At 40.1% G+C, this 8,406-nt stretch overlaps 1 protein-coding gene across 2 annotated transcripts in view; it reads left to right on the plus strand.

Annotated features, from left to right (window-relative positions):
• The window catches only part of LOC144094058 (uncharacterized), a 55,240-nt gene extending 51,834 nt beyond the window's left edge, over positions 1-3,406 (plus strand). The window contains exon 6 of one of the 2 annotated variants that reach the window (XM_077627923.1): positions 3,245-3,406. The gene's annotated coding sequence lies outside the window, so the exon portion shown is untranslated. The remainder of the gene's footprint in view (positions 1-3,244) is intronic. The other variant, XM_077627924.1, reaches the window with a different exon arrangement.
• The last annotated feature ends 5,000 nt before the right edge of the window (positions 3,407-8,406 follow it).

Below are 8,406 nucleotides of genomic sequence, written 5' to 3' on the forward strand. Positions count from 1 at the left end.
ATGCGTGTTCAAGACATAACTCTGATTACTTTAGGAACGTTTTATGATAAACTGTCGCAAGTAAACTGAAGCAGCGTCTATGAGGAAACCAATGTTGATGACGCTTATGGTATTTTCATTTCCACCCACAAGCAGCTGTATTGTGAGTCTCTTCCATACAAAACAAGAGTCCGAGCTTCGAAGGCGCGTAAGCCGTGGATAACTTAGGAATACCTAAAGGCGATAAGAATTAAAAACATACTTTTTATGTGCTTTCTTAAAACAAAAGAAATTGGCGACCTGAAGAAGATTAAGGCTGCGAGAAATAAATCTAACAGTATCAATCGGCAAGCCAAAAGAAACTATATAAGTAACTTATTAAACGACAAAGTAATGAAGCACTAAGATATTGTTTGGGGGAGGCTCAATAACTTGCTGAACCTAAAAGAGAAAACTGTAGTAGATGAAATAGTCACACATGGCACTCACTTGTCCGGTTCTCAACTAGCAGATGCTTTCAATGATTTGTTCGTGTTCATTGCAGTGGGCACGCAGCCGAACCAATACCTCAACAGCATGAGTCAAAAGGTTAGCGAAACCGCGTTTTTAACCCCTGTTAAAACTAACGAAGTTCTGTTGGTCCTAAAGTTGCTGGAAAATAGCAAAAGTAACTACATTGACGACCTCCAAATAATGCCAGCGAAGTACACATCCCTAATACTTGCACCGATATTAGATTACATAATAAATTTGGCATTTTCCTCAGGAACTTTTCCGAAAAAGCTGCAGATTGGTAAGATTATCATAATTTTTAAAGGAGGAGAAGAAATTAATATTATTCCTTAAAATTGAGCACTATGAATTTCGTGGCACATAACTTCAGCTTTTAATAACATATTTAGAGCATGGCCAGCAACAAGTTTTAATTAACAATTCTTCATCCCACTTAATATTCATTCATTTCGGCGTGCCTCAAGGCAGTATTCTTGGACCTAATTTGTTTAACATCTGTATTAACGACATTGTGAACATTGACAATAGCGCTAAATTTATAATGTAAGCAGATGACGTCAGTGTGTTTTTTAGGGCTAAAACAGGTAATGAGTTCACATTAAACGCTAATGAAACTCTGAGCAAATTGGTGGAATGAAGCGCTGAATCTTTATTGAAAATAAACGCTACCGAAACTAAAGCTGTACTTTTCAGACCTAAGAACAAACCACTAGAACATTTACCTACTCTAAAGCTTGGTTCTCAAAGCATTGAAATAGTGGCGTCAGTAAAGTGCCTAGGTGTGACACTGCAGTGCAATCTTTCCTGGGACATACACATCGACAATCTGGCTAAAAAACTCGCAAAATGCGTAGGCATGTTATACATAGTACGCTCTTTACTACCTCTGAGTGTTAGACTTCTATTTTATAACGCACTATTTCTATCTCGCTATCCACGCTCCGCACAGTATCTCAATTCCAGAAATTGTCATAGTGCTTTTTTACTTCCAACTAGCGCCAAAGAAATTTATCTCACGTTCTCCGCTCTCCGAATTAGTGAAAGCTGCGATATTGATGACCTGCAAATACTTCCCGTAAAAAACATTTTAGATATGGTATGCCCAGTTCTTGAGCATGTGTAAAATATGTGCTTTGAAAATGGTATATATTTCCTAAGCGCATACAGCTCGAAAATGTTACAGTGCTCTTCAAAGCCGGTGATAAAAACAACCTGTCTAACTACAGACCAATATCCATTTTGCCTGTATTTTCAAAATCCCTAGAAAAACTAATAACTCTGAGAATGACCGCTTTCTGCGAGAAAGAGTATTATTACTGACTGCCAGTTCGGTTTCCGAAAGGGTCGCTCGACAGAGTTAGCTCTACTAACACAAAAGCAACTAATACTACAAGCATTTGAGCAAAATTTAGTGACACTAGGCGTTTTCCTCGATATTTCAAAGGCCTTTGACAAAATTAACCACACCATTCTGCTAACAAAACTTGATAATTACGGTTTTAGGGGCCCATTCCTTGGCGTAATCAAAAGCTATCTGCAGTTCAGGTGTCAGAAGATTTCAATAAATAACTGTATTTCCGTTAACTTACCCATTCATTCTGGTGTACCTCAAGGAAGCGTTCTTACATCTTTGTTATTTAATATTTACGTTAACGACATAATGAATATTGACACCACTGCCCGATTCATCATACACGCTGAAGACACTAGTCTGTTCTTTACATCTGGTTGTGCAAGGGACCTGCTGGCTCTTGCGAACGCTGCTTTAAGTGAAATTAATCAATTGAGTTCATTGAATTCACTGTCTATAAATAAAAACAAGACAAAGGCAGTACTTTTTCAATCTAGAAATAAAAATGTCCACATTGGCGGCCATTTGCAAATGGGTTCCTCTATTATCAACTTTGTGCCATACATTAAATGCCTCGGGGTCGCATTTCAAGAAAACTCACTTTCGAATCTTTATACTGACTCAGTTGCAAACAAAATCGCTCGTTTTGTGAGAATACTAATGAAACTTCGATTTTTTCTTCCCTTGACTGTCAAAAAACTGCTTTATAGCTCTCTCTTCCTGTCCCATCTGAATTACTGTCATTTAGTCTGGAGAAACACCACGATGTCTAACATCACAAAACGTCTTCTATTGCAGAAGAAAGCTGTGCGCGCTATCGCCAATTCTTCATATTAGGCTCATACGCAGGCTCTTTTCAGCGCCCTTAATTTACAACCGGTCACCTCCATATATCGTAGTATTTTGCTCAAGCGTTTCACTACTGCGAAAAAACAACGCAATATTTTTCGAACATTTATCTCTATTGACAATGAATTCTAACATTTACAACACACGTCCAGAGAGACATAGTACGTTCCTAAAGCGTGCACTAACTACGGCCAACAAATGTTACGCAACGCACTGCCTTCTTTGTTAAACTCATTAGAAACTCAATAGACACCTAATCCTCAGTTTAATGGGCTCTTTGTGGTTTCCTTTTTTTTTCTCTGGTATACACTGACGCCATGAATGCTTGACCAATTTTCTCTGCTTGTAACCAACATATTATCTATAGATGTGAATATCAAGGCTGTATTATTTTCATCATTTTATACTATTCGCTTTCTATAATATAATTCTTTGCAGAATTGTATCGTTGATTTTTTTCCCCGTATGTATTTCTGTTATACAATGTTCACTAATGCTTTTCTTTCTCGTTTATCTAGTATTGTATGTTTGTGTTTTCTTTATTGTGCACAGTGCCATTTCTGTAGGCGGTACAGACCCCGTCAAGCCGACTTCATTTGGCATTTTGTCTTCTGTACTCTCGTCATCTGTACATGTATAGATGCAAATAAATTTGCATTGAATTGAAATTGATTGTGGTACGGGACTACACAATAAGCACGAATGACACAAGATGGGAGGTTTATCGGTGTTCATCCGCTTTGAAACTACGCATCGCCAGACGCGAACACCGGTAAAACGGAGCACATGATACCATAAACACCAAAGTAACACCAGCTAGAACTGACGGCGCGCTAAGGAGGTCCTCAATAGTTCATCAGCCGTCTCTAACGGAAAGGTTTTCGTCATTCAGAACCTTCCGAACGGTGTACAAAAAAAAACACCGTACGGCAACTGCGACGGAGCGAGGTCGAAATGCTGCTGCTGTCCAAAAGAACGCGCCAGTTTAACTGTGTACTCATATCTGTTTTGCTTACTTCCCGAATGAAGCAGCAAGTTTTAGTTTCGGTGGAGATGCAATCGACAGCAGGCGGCACCAAGAATCAGAAGACGGCGAGAGAGTCGTGACTCGTGAGTGCGGACGCTGTGACCGAAGCGGCGTAGGCGCTAGGCCTAGCAGCGCCAGCAGGGCCATCTCGAGTTGCGTCGCAGAATGGAGCACGGCGGGTAGTCTGGAGCCTCTCTTGGAACTGATATCGTGAGCGGCGACTGTCCGTTTACCGCTGCTGCTTTTCGATGCGCGACGGAGAAAGGATAGATGGATGCTTAACCAAGTTCACTGAAGTGGATATCGTAAACGACGGCTGAGCTTGCCCCTCGCTCTGGTTTGCAAATGGCGATATGGCGCCGCTGTGAGCGAATTGAGACAAGCGCTGGATTTGCTGCGCCCTTGGCCAGCGGGAGAGAAATTTCTACCTCGACATTGCTGCCCGGAAGGATATTCTTGAATCCCTGCCGTCTCACATCCGTCTCGCCGTCACGGTAAGTGATTTTGCGTCTTAATTATCGTTGTACGATAAAGACGTGAGCAGCACTGTGCTGCGGAATGGAGCAAAACATTAGCGCAGTTTTCTTAACGACGCGCTGCTAGTGTGTGGGTTGCTTTATATGACTATGCGCCAGCGCTTGAGCGCCTGCATTGTCAGTAAATCCCACTGCCTGCGTTATAAGTTCGCCTTCATTCCGCAAAGCACCGCACGAGCGCTCTGTACAAGTCTTATTGCATCTGCACTGAAGTACATCTTGCAAGCGGCTGTAGGTTTTCGGCACCTTAATTTTAGTGCTCTCCGAAGCATTTTTTTCTCATTTTAGTTTGGATATGTGCAGCAATTTTGGCCATTCATAATTCCACGCATGTTCGCGGAACGAGGTGTGCGGCATCGCTATTAACAAAAAAAAAATCAGGTTGCTTATAAAATGCCATGTTTCCTCACAAAAAACATAATTTTGCTTATCGTGCGCGCCGCAGCAAATGAATGCGCTCAAAGATTCTGAAGCGCATACTTGTATTCTTCCGTCACAGATTAGGACGGCACATTTAGAATTGCAGTCTGATTATTGGTTGCTTTCAGGAAAATGGCACAATCTCTTTGTCACTAGAACACGAGTGAAAGCGAGAAAGCAACGGCTGTCAGTTCTTGCCTTATGTTCTGCTGTTCATTGCGGAATAACATCAATGTAGGCAGTATAAACGTGCTGTCACTATTTGTGAAAATATAACAGCTGCTTTAATTTTAAAGCATCACAAACTTCATTGTCTTGTTCACCTAACGGTATCAGAGTCAGTAAATCTAACGACATACATTTTATTCAGAATGATTTGTTTGGTATCAAACCTGACTTGACATTGCTCTATACAGGTTCTAATCTATGAAGAACTCCAAGGCTGCATCAGTTTAATTTACGAGAAGTACCAAACAGTTCAGAGTTACGTCGCAAAGAAAGATGCCCCCTGCAGCACTTGTAGGTATTTTTGTGCAAATGATGGGTTGACACAGGCCGGAACTGAAATTCTTGTACGAAAAGAGCAGCTCAGTATTTATCTGAGCATCTGATGACTACCTTTTAGGCGCAGAATTTACTCAAAATTAGGCATTGATGTCACGACCTTTAGCAAAGCTTAGGTTTTGTGATTATTTATTATAGATTCGGGCTGGTACAAAGCCCTGGTGTTTCGTTATCGTGCAAAGATGCGGAATGCAAACAGTGACAGTAAGGAGCTGCTGACCTATAAGGGATTTTCTTTAAAATTCAGGCGTAGTTACTTGTGCATTTAAAAAAAGAGAATAGCAGAACTAAGGAGCCAGAGTAACTGCTGCAACTATGCTCAGTTCTGAAAATAGAGTACTTTCATGACTGAACCAGATACAGCTTACTGACACGCTGCTATTTTGGGATTTGCATTGCTACTGTCTCAACTTCACGAGTGTTCACTACCACTCTTTTCAAATAACCAATAATCCAATGTTGAGACAGTTGTGGTTTCTTTAGACTTGCACGAAACTATGGAGAGGCGATCACCATTATTTGCTTTTGCGACTGTGGTTTTATCATTTTATGGAACCATGGTAATGAGGTCTAGATATGGTGCAGCTATATTTTATTTTCAGTTGGAAAAGAGTTCTTTGTGTTGCAGTCTTCGATGGCATCCTATCATTGTGGAGTGCTACTTCACAAGCTGTGTATAATGGCGATATGCACTTTGAACAACACCATACCAGTTTTGTATACTTGGGTCTTCATTATACACACACAAATATACACAAACACAAAAATGTGATTCCCAAGAGAACATTTGCTTCTTCGATTCCCAGCAAAAACTCCTGTAGTCGCCATATGTATCAAATGTCACGGATAAAGCAAGAGTGGTAACTTTCGTGTACAGCTGCACCTTTCGAACACGCATTTTGCATCAGGCTCCCCTATGAGCAGTGGCTCAACATTGTTTCTTTAGCCTCTAGTTCAATTACCGTAGGCTGTTGCTGCACTGGTTTCAATTAAATGAGATTGAGCAGCTAAGTTGTCTTACAGCTAGAATATGGTTTTCAAATCTTTGGTTGGGAGGTCATTGCAGCATTTTGTTTAGCTTTTGCGTAGTTGTGGTGGCCCGCTAAACGTGATCATGGGTTTAATAGACAAATCATATGTACAGTCGTGCCTCTGTTGTACGGACACTTTGGATTCCGAGCAAAATTCTTGCAGCGATTCATTCATACTAACGAATCATGAATGAAAAAGTTTTGATACAAAACTTGTCGCCAAGGTCTCCTGCACATAGTGGTGGTCAATGAAGTGGAAGCTAGACAGTGTAGGTAGCTCCAAGTACATTAGCCTGGTTACCATTATCTTTAAAATTCGGTCAGTTCTTAGACTTTATTCTTGAAAAATGGGATTGAGTAGGTTTTTCTATGTAAAATTTCTGACTTTGAGGAGGGGAGACCCCCCCCCCTCATGAATTCATCTCTATGATAGTGTAGTCATAATGTGCACTATACTGAAATGCGACAGTATTTGTTTGCACTTCTACAAGTGTTAGAAATGTCAGTAATATTTCGTTTCTAATCTTGTAGCACCAAGCACTTACAGCATGCCTCCTCCCCTATCAAGGCGCAGTTTTCCTTTTTTCCGGTTCCTGCAGTTTTCCTGCAGTAAAAACCTCATCGCTTCGGCGGGGATTGTGCTGTTTGCAGCCTTCTGGGTGTTCCGTGTGGAAAATGTTAAGAAGGCACTCTTTCTGCTGACCTTTCTTGAGAGTGTTTTAGAGACTTGGCTTAAAATAAACCACGCTTCCATAGTTTTGAGCTCGTCAGTTTTTAAAAACCACTTCGTCTTTCCTTCACAGCTGCCTCTTCTATGCGCCTGTATATATTTCACAAGTCTCGTTTTTTAGTACTGTTTGGAAAACTGGTAGTGGAACACAAACTGTGCTGCTATAACTTATCAATGTTAACATAATACAGTTGGCCAGAGTGAAGAAAAAGGAAAACAATATCAGCATGAATCCTTGAGAAAACTGATGTATAGCCTTTGTCAAAAAGTACGGAGCCAAATGGTTTGGCTTCTAAGCCATATAATAAGGCCCCTGAGCATCCATGGATGTATAACATTCACGGTGGTCAGGGAAAGATATTCTGCACCGTCAAGAGATCTGGAATGCTAACGATGCACAACAAAGCTCAGAAGCGAATTCTGTGGGTTCTAAACATTGACAAATGCGGTACTCGCATTATGTGACAGCATGGAAAGAGATGACAAACAGGAACAGCAACATTTCGTTGACCCTAAGAATTACCAGCCCACTGGTTTCTTGTCCCTGCATGGGCTAATAATGGTTTTTATCTTTTTGCATCTAGCTCGGACAGCTTCCTGGGAGCACTGTCAGCATTTTGTAATTTTTTAATATTTTTAATATACTTCCCGTTCTGCCACATGACATATTTGCTAGCATTTATACATACCCTTTAATTCGAAAAAAATTATAGTAATAATGGATTTGGTGAACAATTAAGTTTTAAGCAAATATGTGCTTAGGCACAGGTCTTCAAAAATTCAATTACTTATTTAATCACAAAGTTATTAGTCCTTACTTTGATCAGTTGCCATGTGAACTTTTCTGGAATTTTTCTTGACTTCATCCTAAAGTGAAGGTGAAAATGCCTTTCTCCCGATCAAACAGAATGCCTGTGTCCTTATTGCTTTTACCTTGGCCCAAATGTTTTTACATTGCTTGTAGTGCGCACAGTCAGGTAATACCAGGCTGACTAATTCCTTGTTTCAGCATTAGACATTACTTTTTAGCTAGATTGAAAAGCATGCGTGCTTTTGTTTCTGTATTCTTATTTTTTCTTCACAAGTTATGAGTGCTGCATTTTATTTGCGACAGGCCCCTTCAAATGAGTGCCTAACATAATTTTCGGGGCACATAAACTTTCTCTAGAGCATAGGCCTCCATATAGTGAGTGTAAAGTTTTGTTTTGTGTTGTTTTTATGTGATTGTGTGTTAAATTTATTGTATTTTAAACGTTTTTTAGCTTATGTTTGTCCTATGTCTTTCTCAAGAACAAACACAAACGTTAGAGGTTGGATTCTTGTGATATTTTACTGTAGATTTATTGGGCTGCTTTAGGATGTCTGTTTACTACTTCTTTTACTGTAGTTTGTAATCTTCATCTTTA

This window comes from Amblyomma americanum, chromosome 6, assembly GCF_052857255.1.
Source record: "Amblyomma americanum isolate KBUSLIRL-KWMA chromosome 6, ASM5285725v1, whole genome shotgun sequence".
Lineage (NCBI taxonomy): Eukaryota > Metazoa > Arthropoda > Arachnida > Ixodida > Ixodidae > Amblyomma > Amblyomma americanum.